The following is a 16,096-nucleotide window of genomic DNA, read 5'->3' as shown; positions in this document are numbered from 1 at the left end:
AGGGGGGTCAGTGTGTTGGATGGGGGGGGGGGGGTGTGTTGGGGTCTCTCCTGTATGTGGGGGGTCAGTGTGTTGGATGGAGGGGGGGCAGTGTGTTGGGGTCTCTCCTGTATATAGGGGGTCAGTGTGTTGGGGTCTCTCCTGTATATAGGGGGTCAGTGTGTTGGATGGAGGGGGGGGGGCAGTGTTTTGAGGTCTCTCCTGTATATAGGGGGTCAGTGTGTTGGATGGGGGGGGGTCATTGTGTTGGGTTCTCTCCTGTATATAGGGGGGTGTAAAGGAATGTCAATGTTATGAGGTCTCTGTGGTGGGGTCCCTCTGAATATATGGGGGGTAAGAGTGGGGTATTTCAGGTGTTCATCAGACATTGGGGTCCCCCTGTACACATGGGGTGTATGGTCCTATTTTAGGGACCCCCATGATGGAAGGTAGGGGTCTCGCTCCCCCTCCCCGGATATAGATGTATAGTGGGGTGTGGGGAATCATATGGGGGTCCCCACAGAGGTATCCCCTCCCCTCCCCCCATGTCCCGTACTATCCCCGGTGTCAGGCCCGGTCTCCCCCGGAGGTGATGTCACTGTGACTCGCCCCGCCTCTTCCCACCTCCTCCGCCCCTCCCCCTCCCTCATCGTCACACCGACAGAGGACGGCGAGGAGAGCGGTCAGTACCGGGAGAGGGGAAGTGTAACGGTGTGTGGGGGAGGGGCTGTGTGTATATATATATATATATATACCGGGGTGACCGGAGATCATCATCACCGACCGTCATCACCCCTCCCCCCCACCACCATCACTACAACCATCATCATCATTCTCATTGTTTACATCTCAGTATAGAGGAGACCCCCCCCCCCCATATCAGTATAGGGGAGACCCCCATGTTATAGAGGAGACCCCCATATCAGAATAGGGGAGACCCCCCCATATCAGAATAGGGGAGACCCCCCCATATCATTATAGAGAAGACCCCCATATCAGTATAGAGGAGACCCCCATGTTATAGAGGAGACCCCCATATCAGAATAGGGGAGACCCCCCCATATCAGAATAGGGGAGACCCCCCCATATCAGTATAGAGGAGACCCCCATATCAGAATAGGGGAGACCCCCCCATATCAGAATAGGGGAGACCCCCCCATATCAGTATAGAGGAGACCCCCATATTATAGAGGAGACCCCCATATCATTATAGAGGAGACCCCCATATTATAGAGAAGACCCCCATATCATTATAGAGAAGACCCCCGTGTTATAGATGAGACCCCCATATTATAGAGGAGACCCCCATATCATTATAGAGGAGACCCCCATATCAGTATAGAGGAGACCCCCATATCATTATAGAGGAGACCCCCATATCATTATAGAGGAGACCCCCATATCATTATAGAGGAGACCCCCATATCATTATAGAGAAGACCCCCATATCATTATAGAGGAGACCCCCATATTATAGAGAAGACCCCCATATCATTATAGAGAAGACCCCCGTGTTATAGATGAGACCCCCATATTATAGAGGAGACCCCCATATCATTATAGAGGAGACCCCCATATCATTATAGAGGAGACCCCCATATCAGTATAGAGGAGACCCCCATATCATTATAGAGAAGACCCCCATATCAGTATAGATGAGACCCCCATATCAGTATAGGGGAGACCCCATATTATAGAGCAGACCCCCCATATCATTATAGAGAAGACCCCCATGTCAGTATAGATGAGACCCCCATATCATTATAAAGGAGACCCCCATATCATTATAAAGGAGACCCCCATATCATTATAGAGGAGACTCCATATCAGTATAGAGGAGACCCCCATGTTATAGATGAGACCCCCATATTATAGAGGAGACCCCCATATCATTATAGAGGAGACCCCCATATTATAGAGGAGACCCCCATATCATTATAGAGGAGACCCCCATATTATAGAGGAGACCCCCATATCAGTATAGAGGAGACCCCCCATATCAGTATAGAGGAAACCCAATATCATTATAAAGGAGACCCCCATATCATTATAGAGGGGACCCCCCATATCAGTATAGAGGAGACCCCCATATCAGTATAGGGGGACCCCCATATCAGTGTGTCAGTATAGAGAAGACCCCCCCATATTAGTGTGTCAGTATAGAGGAGACCCCCCTATATCAGTATAGAGGGGACCCCCATATTATAGAGGAGACCCCCATATCAGTGTGTCAGTATAGAAGAGACCCCCCCATATCAGTATAGAGGAGACCCCCATATTAGTATAGAGGGGACCCCCATATCAGTGTAGAGGAGACCCCCATATCAGTGTAGAGGGGACCCCCCATATCAGTGTAGAGGAGACCCCCCATATCAGTATAGAGGGGACCCCCATATCAGTGTAGAGGAGACCCCCATATTAGTATAGAGGGGACCCCCATATCAGTGTAGAGGAGACCCCCCCATATTAGTGTAGAGGAGACCCCCATATCAGTGTAGAGGAGACCCCCATATCAGTGTAGAGGGGACCCCCCATATCAGTGTAGAGGAGACCCCCCATATCAGTATAGAGGGGACCCCCATATCAGTGTAGAGGAGACCCCCATATTAGTATAGAGGGGACCCCCATATCAGTGTAGAGGAGACCCCCCCATATCAGTATAGAGGAGACCCCCATATCAGTGTAGAGGAGACCACCATATCAGTATAGATGGGACCCCCCCATATCAGTATAGAGGGGACCCCCATATCAGTGTAGAGGAGACCCCCCATTATAGTATAGAGGAGACCCCCATATTATAGAGGAGACCCCCTATCAGTATAGAGGGGACCCCCATATTATAGAGGAGACCCCCATATAATTATAGAGGGGACCCCCATATGACTATAGAGGAGACCCCCCATATTATATAGGAGACCCCTCCATATCAGTATAGAGGGGACCTCCCATATTATAGAGGAGACCCCCCCATATTAGTATAGACATGGATGCGCCCTTATCCGGTCCGTGTGACTGGAGGGCACTAATCCCCTCGCCCGCGGGCCGCTCTGATCCCTCCATTGGGCCCCAGCAGGTGTCGTGTCCCCCCCATTGGTTCCTGTAGTGGAAGGATTTCCTGGCACTGATCTCCCCAGACCGTGGCGTCTCCCTCATGGGCAGCACCCCATCACCTGCTTCCGGGGGCACCTGAGACCCCACAGCAAATACATCCATCATTATACACATCACTCTGCCATGAAAACCCCTTCACCCCCAGCAGGCTGTAGTACCACACTTTTACCAGCCAGCTCCGGTGGCGCTACAAACACACCCAGCTATGGCAGGCTGAATTAACCCCTCACCAACTGGGCTACACATGGGGGGATGGGTGGACTGCTCCCCCCACCCAGGCCCCAGATCAGCCTTGTTCCGCCGCAAGGCTTCACTTCCTGGTTCCCAGGCCTTTTTTTTGCGATACGGCACTGCGCCGCTTTACCTGACAATTGCACCCAAACAAAATTGGCGTCCTTTTCCCCCCAACAAATAGAGCTTTCTTTTTGTGGTATTTGATCACCTCTGCGGTTTTTATTTTTTTGCACTTAAAAAAAAAAAATTTATAATCATAATTAATACAGTATATATTTTTTACTATAATAAAATTACCGTATATACTCGAGTAGAAGCCGAGTTTTTCTGCACATTTTTTTGCGCTGAAAATGCCCCCCTCGGCTTATACTCCAGTCACCTTTTTGCGCCTGATCTCCCAGACTTTGGGGACCCGGTACCGGCCGGCCGTAGGTCCCCTGGACCCCAAACTTGGCACACATATAGCCCCACTCTTCCTCTATAAGTGTGCAAAGTTTGTTGTCCGGGGGACCTACGGCCGGGGATCCCCGATTTTTCAAAGCCGGGCACCCCTTTTTTAGACTCCCATGTTAAACGGTAATTTCTCCGGTGAATTTGGGGACGCGGTGCCGGCCGGCCGTAGGTCCCCTTAGCCTGAAACTTGGCACACATGTAGCTCCACTTTTCCTCTACAAGTGTGCAAAGTTTGCTGTCCGGGGGACCTACAGCCGGGGAGCACCGATTTTTTAAAGCTGAGCACCCCTTCCATAGACTCCCATGTTAAACGTAAGTCTAGTCATGGACACAGTGAGGCATGGGCACAGTGAGGCATGCACATGGACACAGTGGCCCGGATTCAGATACAATTGCGTATCTATCGGCGGGCGTAACGTATCTCAGATACATTACGCCGCCGTAACTTAGGGCGCAAGTTCCGTATTCAGAAAGAACTTGCGCCCTAAGTTACGGTGGCGTAGTGTAAATGTGTCGGCGTAAGCCCGCCTAATTCAAATGTGGATGATGTGGGCGTGTTTTATTTAAATTACTTGTGACTCCACGTATTTGACGTTTTTTTTTTTACGAACGGCGCATGCGCCGTCCGTGAACGTTTCCAAGTGCGCATGCTCCAAATTACGCCGCAAACTGTCAATGCTTTCGAAGGTGAACGTAACTTACGTACAGCCCTATTTGCGAACGACTTACATGAACGACGTAAAATACGACGCTGTTCGTGCGTTTCCGACGTCCATACCTAACATGACTTACCCCTGCTTTATGAGGGGTAACTTTACGCCGGAAAAAGCCTTTACGCAAACGACGTAAAAAAATTCGCTGGGCGGACGTACGTTTCTGAATCGGCGTATCTACCTAATTTGCATATTCCTCGCGTAAATCTACGGAAGCGCCACCTAGCGGCCCGCGTAAATATGCAGCCTAAGATACGACGGTGTAAGAGACTTACGCCGGTCGGATCTTGGGGAAATCTATGCGTAACTGATTCTACGAATCAGGCGCATAGATACGACCCCGCACACTCAGAGATACGATGGCGTATCCGGAGATACGCCGTCGTAACTCGTCTCTGAATCTGGGCCAGTGAGGCATGCACATGGACACAGTGAGGCATGAGCACAGTGAGGCATGCACATGGGCACAGTAAGGCAAAGTAAGGCGCAGTGAGGCATGGACACAGTGAGGCATGGGCACAGTGAGGCATGAGCACAGTGAGGCATGCACATGGACACAGTGAGGCGAGGCAAGGGCACAGTGAGGCATGCACATGGACACAGTGAGGCGAGGCAAGGGCACAGTGAGGCATGCACATGGACACAGTGAGGCGAGGCAAGGGCACAGTGAGGCATGCACATGGACACAGTAAGGCGCAGTGAAGCATGCAGATGGACACCCTCGGCTTATACTCGAGTCAATACGTTTCACCATTTTTTTTGTGGTAAAATTTGGCGTATACCGTGCACCCACGATTTTGCCCTGATTTTCAGGGCTAAAAAGTGCGCGGTATACGCCGATAAATACGGTATATATATATATATATATATATATATATATATATATATATAGAGAGATGCCTGTGTATATATATAATCGCAATAAGCGTATATTGATTGGTTTGCACAAAAGTCATCGCATCTACAAAATAGGGGATATGTTTATGGCATTTTTATAAAAATTTTTTACTAGTAATTGCAGCGATCAACAATTTTTAGCGGGATTGCGGCGGACAGTTTTTTTGGCACTATTGACATTTATACAGCGATCAGAGCTAAAAAAATAGCCGCTGCTTACTGTATACATGTCACTGGCAGGGAAGGGGGTCAACACTAGGGGGCGATCAAGGGGTTAAATGTGTTCCCTGTGAGGTGTTTCTAACTGTATGGGGGGATGGGACTGACTGGAGGAGGAGAGAGAGCGCTGTTCCCGATCACTAGGAACAGACGATCTGTCTCTCCTCCCCCGACAGAACGGGGATCTGTTTGTTTTTACGCTGACAGATCCCCGTTCTGCCTGTCTCTGGAGTGAGCGCTGGTGGCCAGGGGACATAGGGGTAAATTCAGGTAGCAATTACGCCTGCGTATCCATAGATACGCAGCGTAATTGCTAAGTAGCGCCGGCGTATCAACTTTCTGTATTCAGAAAGCTCGATACCCCGACTGCAGCCTAAGATATGCGTGGCATAAGGCTCTTATGCCGTCGTATCGTAGGCTGCATTCTTACGCTGGCCGCTAGGTGGCGTTCCCGTAGTGGTCAGCGTAGAGTATGCAAATTGCATACTCACGCCAATTCACAAACGTACGCGCGCACGGCGGTCGTGTTTTACGTCGTTTGCGTTCGTCGCAAGGCTGCTCCTGCTATTAGGAGGCGCAGCCAATGGTAAGTATACACGTCGTTCCCGCGTCGCGATTTTCGAAATTTACGTCGTTTGCGTAAGTGGATCGTGAATGGCGCTGGACGCCATTTACGTTCACGTCGAAGCAAATGACGTCCTTGCGACGTCATTTACCGCAATGCACGTGGGGAAAGTTTCCCGACGGAGCATGCGCAGTACGTTCGGGGCGGGAACGCGCCTAATTTAAATGATTCACGCCCCCTACGGGATCATTTAAATTACGCGCGCTTACGCGGGCCCCTTTTACGAAACGCCACCGCAAATTACGGAGCTAATGCTTCGTGAATGAAGCGTATCTCCAGTAACTTACGGAGGCGTAGCGTAAAAACGGTACGCTGCGCCGCCGTAGCAGTGCGCGCCCCTACCTGAATCTACCCCATAGAGTCCACCAGACCCGCTGGTTGGCTCCCCCCCCCGCCCACAATTTGCTGTGTACGCACCCAACGTACAATGACGGCGATTCGCGCAGAAGAAGCCAACCTGTCGCAGTACAACTGTGGCGGGCGGTCCTTAACCACTCAACAACCCGAGGACGTCTTTTAACGTCCTCGGCTTTGTGCGGTGATATCTGAATGATGGGGGCAGCTACAGGCATCATTCAGATATCGCCGATTCTGCGCACGATAAGAATGATCATAGCGGCGGTTCTGCCGCTTGATTGTTCTTATAGGCGGCGGGAGGGGACGTCCCCCCCCCCCCCCCCCCCGCCGCCATCCGGTGCTTCTCCGGCTCTCCCGTGCCATCGGGGGCCCGGAGAGCGAATTGGCCGGCGCTGCCTGGGAAGCATAGAGATGACTGGTGACCAGATGGTCACAGTCATCTCTATGACCGTCGGAGGACCTGTCACACTGATTCCTATTACAAGGGATGTTTACATTCCTTGTAATAGGAATAAAAGTGATAAAAAAATAAATAAAATGTAAAATAAAGTGAAAAAATAAAAAAATGAAGTAAAATAAAATAAATAATGCAAATTTTTTTTTTTTTTAAAACGCCCCTGTCCCCGGTAGCTCGCGCTCAGAAGCGAACACGCATGCAAGTCCCGCCCACATATGTAAACACCGTTCAAACCCCACATGTGAGGTATCGTCGCGTGCGTTAGAGCGTGTGCAACAATTCTAGCCCTAGACCTCCTCTGTAACTCGAAAATAGTAACCTGTAAAGCGTCGCCTATTGAGTTTTTTAAGTACCGAAATTTGGCGCCATTCCATGAGCGCGTGCAATTTTAAAGCGTGACATGTTGGGTGTCTATTTACTCGGCGTAACATCGTCTTTCACATGATACAAAAAAATTGGGCTAACTTTACTGTTTTGTTATTTTTTAATTCATGAATTCCCAAAAAAAAAGGCGTTTGAAAAATTATTCCGCAAATACCATGCGAGAAAAAAAGTTGCAATGACCGCCATTTTATTCCCTAGGGTGATAAAAAAAATATATAATGTTTGGGGGTTCTGATTAATTTTCCAAAAACATTTGGGGCCAGATTCAGAGAAGAAGTATGCCGCAGTATCTGCTGATACTCCGGCGTATTTTCAAATTTGCCGCGTCGTATCTTAATTTGTAATTCACAAACAAAGATACGACGGCATTTGGCTAAGATCCGACAGGCGTACGGCTTCGTACGCCTTCGGATCTTAGGATGCAATACTTCGGCCGCCGCTGGGTGGAGATCGCGTCGTTTTCCGCGTCGGGTATGCTAATCAGCTGTTTACGGCGATCCACGAAGGTATGCGCGTTTGTCGCATTCTCTTACGTCGTCGCTAGTCGGCTTTTCGTGTCGCAAAGTTACGTCTGCTATTTGGGTGGTTTAACAATAGACAGCCCATGTTAAAGTATGGCCGTCGAATTTAAATTTTTTCTTTTTTTGTGTAAGTCGTCCTGGAATACGAAACGACGTAACTCACGTCGACGTTCAAAGCACGGCGGGAATTTTTCGCACGGAGCATGCACAGAACGTTCGGCGCGGGAGCGCGCCTAATTTAAATGGTACACGCCCCATTTGAATTAGGCGGGCTTGCGCCGAGCGGATTTACGTTACACCGCCACAAGTTTACAGGTAAGAGCTTTGTGAATCAGGCACTTACGCTGTAAACCTGCAGCGGTGTAACGTAAATGGGATACATTACGCCGCCGCTGCGCAACGTATTTGTCTATGAATCTGGCCCATAATGTTTGGCGGTTCTGATTAATTTTCCAAAAACATTTGGTTTTTACTTGAAGGAAAGAAGTGCCAAAATAGGTCCGGTTGTCAAGTGGTTAACAAAAAAGTGTGTTATTTTATTTATATGTATTTTATTTATATGTATTTTTTTTTTTGCATTTAATATTCAAAAATAATGTATTTTTCTCCCCCCAAAAAATGCATTTGAAAATATCATGTGACAAACGATTACACCCACCATTTTATTCTCTAGGGGCTCTGCTATAAAAATAAAAAATAATAGTGGGGTAGATTCAGAAAGCAATTGCGTCTGCGTATCCATAGATACGCAGCGTAATTGCTAATTTGCGCCGGCGTATCGACTTTTCTGTATTCAGAAAGCTCGATACGCCGACTGCAGCCTAAGATATGACTGGCATAAGGCTCTTATGCCCGCATATCTTAGGCTGCATTCTTACTATGGCCGCTAGGTGGCGTTCCCGTAGTGGTCAGCGTAGAGTATGCAAATTGCATACTCACGCCGATTCCGAACCGTACGCGCGCCCTGCGTACTCATTTTACGTCGTTTGCGCTCGTCGGTTTCTGCGTAAGGCTGCTCCTGCTATTAGCAGGAGCAGCCAATGCTAAATCTACCCGTCGTTCCCGCGTCGCGATTTTTAAAAATTACGTCGTTTGCGTAAGTGAATCGTGAATGGCGCTGGACGCCATTTACGTTCACGTTGAAGCAAATGACGTCCTTGCGACGTCATTTACCGCAATGCACGTCGGGAAAGTTTCCCGACGGAGCATGCGCACTACGTTCGGCGCAGGAACGCGCCTAATTTAAATGATCCACGCCCCCTACGGGATCATTTACATTTCGCGCACTTACGCCGGGCAGTTTTACGGAGCGCCCGCGCAAATTACGGAAATACTGCTTCGTGAATGAAGCGTAGCATAGCGCAAGTAATTTACGGAGGCGTAGCGTTAAAACGGCAGTGCCCCGAGTGCCTCAATGGTCAGTCCGCCCCTGCTGGGATCTCTTGCAGCACTGCATCGATCGTACCCAATCCTGTAGCAGGTGTCATAGCCTTCATTTGCGTCCGCCGTCTGTCACCTATGGCGTCTCTCCCCATGCGGTCACGGGGCAACACCGCAGCCATTTTGGACCCAGTGGCATCTTATGCAAGTAACACAGGGGGCCATATTCTCAAACAAGTTACGCCGGTGTAGTAGATACACCGGCGTAAATCGAATTTCCAGCCGGCGTATCATTATTTTGTATTCACAAAACAAGATACGCCGGATTTAGGCTAGGATCCGACTGGTGTAAGTCACTTACACTGTCGGATCCTAAATGTAATTCGCCGCCGGCCGCTAGGTGGCGTTTACGTTCAGGTCTCATTTGTTTATGCAAATGAGCCTGATACGCCGATTCCCGAACGAAATCACGTCGATTACGTCGTTTGCGTAAGCGTAAGGTTACCCCTGCCATATGAGGGGTAACCTTACGCCAGTCCCACGTAGGCCATGTTAAGTATGGCGTTGGGTCCGCGTCGTCTTTTCCCGTCGGGTACGTCGTTTTACTAAGTCGTTCTTGAATACGACTTTACGTCAATGACGCACACGTCGGCGTCATTGACGTTTTCCGTCGAGAACTGGAGCATGCGCACTGGGCTATTTTAAGCCCGGCGCATGCGCAGTTCGATCGAAACGGGGGCGCGCTTAATTTAAATACAAGCCGCCATCTTGGAATTACGCGGGGATACGCCGGGCCAATTACACTACGCCGCCCCAAACTACGGAGCAAGTGTTTGGTGAATACGGCACTTGCTCCTGTAAGTTGGGGCGGCGGAGTGTAAATGGCTTACGCGCCGCCGCCGCAGGATCTACGAGAATCTGGCCCAGGATCTCTGTTGCTAGGGGTGACAGCAGACTTGTGCTCCACAGACAGTTGGGAATACCTCTTGCAGGATACTTACTGGCTGTTGTTCCCTCCTTTCTGGGCCGTTCCCTTCCCCTAAGCCAGTGATGGGGGAACCTCGGCACCCCCCAGAGGTTTTGGAACTACATTTCCCATGATGTTCATGCACAGTGCAGTGTAGTGGAGCATCATGGGAAATGTAGTTCACAAACATCTGGGGTGCCGAGGTTCACCATCACTGCCCCTAAGGCCCCTTTCACACTGGGGCAGGATGTGCGGTGGCGGTATAGCGCTATTCGGCCACTAGTGGTGCGGTATTAAAGGGTTATTAACCACTTAAGGACCGCCTCCTGCACATTTACGTCGGCAGAATGGCACGGCTGGGCACATCCACGTACCTGTACGTCCTCTTTAGGTGCCCAGCCGTGGGTCACGCGCACACGCGACCCGATCCGAAGCTCCGTGGCGCGGGACACGCAGACCCGATCGCCGCCAGTGTCCTGCGATCGGTCACAGGAGCTGAAGAACGGGGAGAGGTGAGTGTAAACGCCTTCCCTGTTCTGTGTGGCAATGCCAGTGATCGTCTGTTCCCTGATATAGGGAAAGGTGATCAATGACGTCACACGTCCAGCCACTCCCCCCTACAGTTAGAAACACATATGAGGTCACACATAACTCCTACAGCGCCCCCTAGTGGTTAACTCCTAAACTGCAATTGTCATTTTCACAGTAAACAATGCATTTTTATAGCACTTTTTGCTGTGAAAATGACTATGGTCCCAAAAATGTCCGTTGTGTCCGCCATAATGTCGCAGTCACGAAAAAAAACGCTGATCGCCGCCATTAGTAGTAAAAAAAAAAAAAAATATTAATAAAAATTCCATAAAACTATGCCCTATTTTGTAAACGCTATAAATTTTGCGCAAACCAAACGCTAAACGCTTATTGCGATTTTTTTTTTTACAAAAATATGTAGAAGAATACGTATCGGCCTAAACTGAGATTTTATTTTTTTATATCTTTTTGGGGGATATTTATTAGAGCAAAAAGTAAAAAAATATATATTTTTTTTTTCAAAATTGTCGCTCTATTTTTTTGTTTATAGCGCAAAAACTAAAAACCGCAGAGGTGATCAAATATCACCAAAAGAAAGCTCTATTTGTGGGAAAAAAAGGACGCCAATTTTGTTTGGGAGCCATGTCGCACGACCACGCAATTGTCAGTTAAAGCGACGCAGTGCCGAATCGTAAAAACTGGCCGGGTCCTTTACCTGCATAAATGTCCGGGTCTTAAGTGGTTAAAGGAAACATTTTTCTTCCTTTAAAATAACAAACATGTTCTACTTGCCTCCACTGTGCAGTTTGCTTTGCACAGAGTGCACAGAGTGGCCCCCCGATCCTCATCTTCTGGGGTCCCTCGTCAGTCCCTCGTCGGTCCCTCGTCGGCTGTCTCTGGTCCTCCCTGCAAGTACTGACCACAGTCATGCGAAAGAGCTTGCATGGTGGTGAGTAATTGCGGGCACGCTACCGTGATACAGCCGCTGACTGTATCACTCGGCCCCGCCCCTCAGGCGCGCCGCATCACTGGATGCGATTGACAGCAGCGCCAGCCAATGGATGCGCTGCTCTCAATCCATCCGCTCTAGCCAATCAGCGGCCAGGCTGAGCGGCGAAGAGGACCTCGGGACCGCGCGCGGGACTTTTCGAGGGGTCAGGTAAGTAAAACTATGGCTCGGGGGGGTTTTAACTGACAATTGCGCGGTCGTGCGACGTGGCTCCCAAACAAAATTGGCGTCCTTTTTTCCCCACAAATAGAGCTTTCTTTTGGTGGTATTTGATCACCTCGGCAGTTTTTATTTTTTGCGCTATAAACAAAAATTAGAGCGACAATTTTGAAAAAAAAAAACAATATTTTTTACTTTTTGTTATAATAAATATCCCCCAAAAATATATAAAAAAAAGATTTAAGCGTTTATCGATTGGCTTGCGCAAAATTTATAGCGTTTACAAAATAGGGGATAGTTTTATGGCATTTTTATTAATATTTTTTTTTTTTACTACTAATGGCGGCGATCAGCGTTTTTTTTTCGTGACTGCGACATTATGGCGGAAACATCGGACAATTTTGACAAATTTTTGGGACAATTGTAATTTTCACAGCAAAAAATGCTATAAAAATGCACTGATTACTGTGAAAATTACAATTGCGGTTTGGGGGTTAAGTGTGACCTCATTTGTGTATCTAACAGTAGGGGGCCGGGGCTGGACGTGTGACATCATTGATTGTGTTTCTCTATATCAGGGAACAGACGATCAATGACAGCGCCACAGTGAAGAACGGGGAAGGTGTGTTTACACACAGCTCTCCTCGTTCTTCAGCTCCGGAGGACCTATCACGGGACTCCAGCGGCGATCAGGTCCGCGGGTCCCGCGGGCGTGGTCACGGAGCTTCGGACCGGGCCGCGGGCGTGTGCCCGCGACCCATGGCTGGGCACTTAAAGAGGACGTACTGGTACGTGGATGTGCCCAGCCGTGCCATTCTGCCGACTTATATGTGCAGGAGGCGGTCCTTAAGCGATTTGGTAAATGGTCGCGGGCCACAATGAGCGGAGCGGTGGATGTCATGTCCCTGTCTGCTCTGCATATGCAAAGCGGACACGGACACAGCCCACTATACTTTTTTTTTTGTGGTGATGGTAATGTAATGATGATGATGATGATGATGGTGAGGGGGGGGGGGGGATCTGATGATGATGTAATGATGGTGATGGTGGAGCTGATGATGTAATGATAATGGTGGGCGGGGGGGGCTGATGGTGAGGGGGGCTAATGGTGATGTAATGATGGTGATGGTGGGGCTGATGATGTGATGGTGGGGGGGGGGGGGGCGCTGATGATGTAATGATGATGGTGGGGGGGGCTGATGATGATGTAATAATGATGATGGTGGGCGGGGGGCTGATGATGATGTAATAATGATGATGGTGGGGGGGCTGATGATGTAATGATGATGGTGGGGGGGGGCTGATGATGATGTAATAATGATGATGGTGGGGGGGGCTGATGATGATGTAATGATGATGGTGGGGGGGGGCTGATGATGATGTAATAATGATGATGGTGGGGGGGGCTGATGATGATGTAATAATGATGATGGTGGGGGGGGCTGATGATGATGTAATAATGATGATGGTGGGGGGGGCTGATGATGATGTAATAATGATGATGGTGGGGGGGGCTGATGATGATGTAATAATGATGATGGTGGGGGGGGCTGATGATGATGTAATAATGATGATGGTGGGGGGGGCTGATGATGATGTAATAATGATAATGATGTAATGATGATGGTGGGGGGGGGCTGATGATAATGATGATGATGGTGGGGGGGGCTTGCAATGAGGGGCTGATGATGTAATGATGATGGTGGGGGGGGCTGATGATGATGTAATAATGATGATGGTGGGGGGGGGGGCTGATGATGATGTAATAATGATGATGGTGGGGGGGGGCTGATGATGTAATGATGATGGTGGGGGGGGGGGTGATGATGATGTAATAATGATGATGGTGGGGGGGGGGCTGATGATGATGTAATAATGATGATGGTGGGGGGGGGCTGATGATGATGTAATAATGATGATGGTGGGGGGGGCTGATGATGATGTAATAATGATGATGGTGGGGGGGGGCTGATGATGATGTAATAATGATAATGATGTAATGATGATGGTGGGGGGGGGGGCTGATGATAATGATGATGATGGTGGGGGGGCTTGCAATGAGGGGCTGATGATGTAATGATGAAGGTGGGGGGGCTTGCAATGGTGTGGGGGGTTGCAAAGGTGAGGGGGGCTTGCAATGAGGGGCTGATGATGTAATGATGAAGGTGGGGGGGCTTGCAATGGTGTGGGGGGGTTGCAAAGGTGAGGGGGGCTTGCAATGAGGGGCTGATGATGATGATGATGTAATGATGATGGTGGGGGGGGGGGCTGATGATAATGATGATGATGGTGGGGGGGCTTGCAATGAGGGGCTGATGATGTAATGATGAAGGTGGGGGGGCTTGCAATGGTGAGGGGGGGTTGCAAAGGTGAGGGGGGCTTGCAATGAGGGGCTGATGATGTAATGATGAAGGTGGGGGGGCTTGCAATGGTGTGGGGGGGTTGCAAAGGTGAGGGGGGCTTGCAATGAGGGGCTGATGATGTAATGATGAAGGTGGGGGGGCTTGCAATGGTGTGGGGGGGTTGCAAAGGTGAGGGGGGCTTGCAATGAGGGGCTGATGATGATGATGATGTAATGATGATTGGGGGGGCTTGCAATGATCTTGATCGGTTTGCAATTAATGATTGTGAGGGGGGCTTATAATGATGAAGGGGAGGGTTGCAATGATCGTGAGGGGGGGGGCTTCCCATTTTGTTTTTTTTTATAGTCCGCCCCTCTAACGATCTGAGGGACAGTGAACCGGCCCCCTGTTTAAAAAGTTTGAGGACCCCTGCTCTAGAACTCCAGGAAAACCTGGACACAGGATTGAAGGTTCCATCCCACCCAAAACTCTTTGGAACCTTCAACCTCCATGCCTTGATCTAGGTCCGGGTCTACCAAACCCAGAGAAAGCGAATGGCGCGTACACACGGTCGTAATTTTCGTCAACAAATGTTCGCTGGGAGCTTGTTGTTGGAATATCCGACCGTGTGTAGGCTCCATCGGACATTTGCTGTCGGAATTTCCCACAACAACATTTTGAGAGCTGGATCTCAAATTTTCCGACAGTAAAATCCGTTCTCATAAATTCCGATCGCGTGTGGACAATTCACAAAATGCCACGCATGCTCTGAATCAAGTACGAGACGGAAGCGCTCAGTCTGGTAAAACTAGCATTTGTAATGGAGATCGCACATTCGTCGCGCTGTAACGGATTGAAAAGCGCAAAGCTAAAAAGCGCGCTCACCAAACTTCTACTAACACGAGATTAGCAGAAGGAGCCTAAAGGGTGGCGCACTTGGTATTCAACTTCTCTTTTATAGTGCCGTCGTACGTGTTGTACGTGACCGCGTTCTTGGCGATTGGAAATTCCGACAACATTTGTGCGACAGTGTGTATGCAAGACAAGTTTAAGCCAACATCCCTCGAAAAAAAAAAAAACCCACGGTCTTGTTGTCGGAATGTCCGATCGTGTGTACGCGGCATTAAAGTGTAAGTAAACCACGCCATCGTTTTCAGCCAAGGAAGCTGCCATCTTTGCCTCTGTTTAACCCAGGGTTTGACAAATTTGCTTGGAATCTAGGAGCCAGCTAAAAAAGTTAGGAGCCAGAAAATGCACCCCATCCCGCCGAGCTCGCACGCAGAAGCGAACACATACCTGAGTAGCGCCGGCATATGTAAACGGTGTTCAAACCACACATGTGAGGTATCGCCGCAATTGGTAGAGCGAGAGCAATAATTCTAGCACTAGACCTCCTCTGTAACTCAAAACATGCAACCTGCAGAATTTTTTAAACGTCGCCTATGAAGATTTTAAAGGGTAAAAGTTTGTCGCCATTCCACGAGCGCACGCACTTTTGAAGCGTGACATGTTGGGTATCAATTTACTCGGCGTAACATTATCTTTCACAATATAAAAACAAAATTGTGATAACTTTACTGTTGTCTTATTTTTATTATTTAAAAAAAGAGTATTTTTCCCCCAAAAAAAGTGCGCTTGTAAGACCGCTGCGCAAATACGGCGTGACAGAAAGTATTGCAACAACCGCCATTTTATTCTCTAGAGTGTTAGAATAAAAAATATATATAATGTTTGGGGGTTCTAATTAGAGGGAAGGAG

The 16,096-nt window shown here is 49.0% G+C and overlaps 1 protein-coding gene across 2 annotated transcripts in view; it reads left to right on the top strand.

Annotated features, from left to right (window-relative positions):
* Positions 1 to 617: 617 nt before the first annotated feature.
* Positions 618 to 16,096, top strand: part of FAM168A (family with sequence similarity 168 member A) — a 187,295-nt gene continuing 171,816 nt past the window's right edge. For both annotated transcript variants that reach the window (XM_040339796.1, XM_040339794.1), the window contains exon 1: positions 618 to 661. The gene's annotated coding sequence lies outside the window, so the exon portion shown is untranslated. The remainder of the gene's footprint in view (positions 662 to 16,096) is intronic.

The sequence above is a fragment of the Rana temporaria genome, chromosome 2 (genome assembly GCF_905171775.1).
Source record: "Rana temporaria chromosome 2, aRanTem1.1, whole genome shotgun sequence".
Taxonomy (NCBI): Eukaryota; Metazoa; Chordata; class Amphibia; order Anura; family Ranidae; genus Rana; species Rana temporaria.
This window is presented reverse-complemented; position numbering and strand designations above follow the sequence as displayed.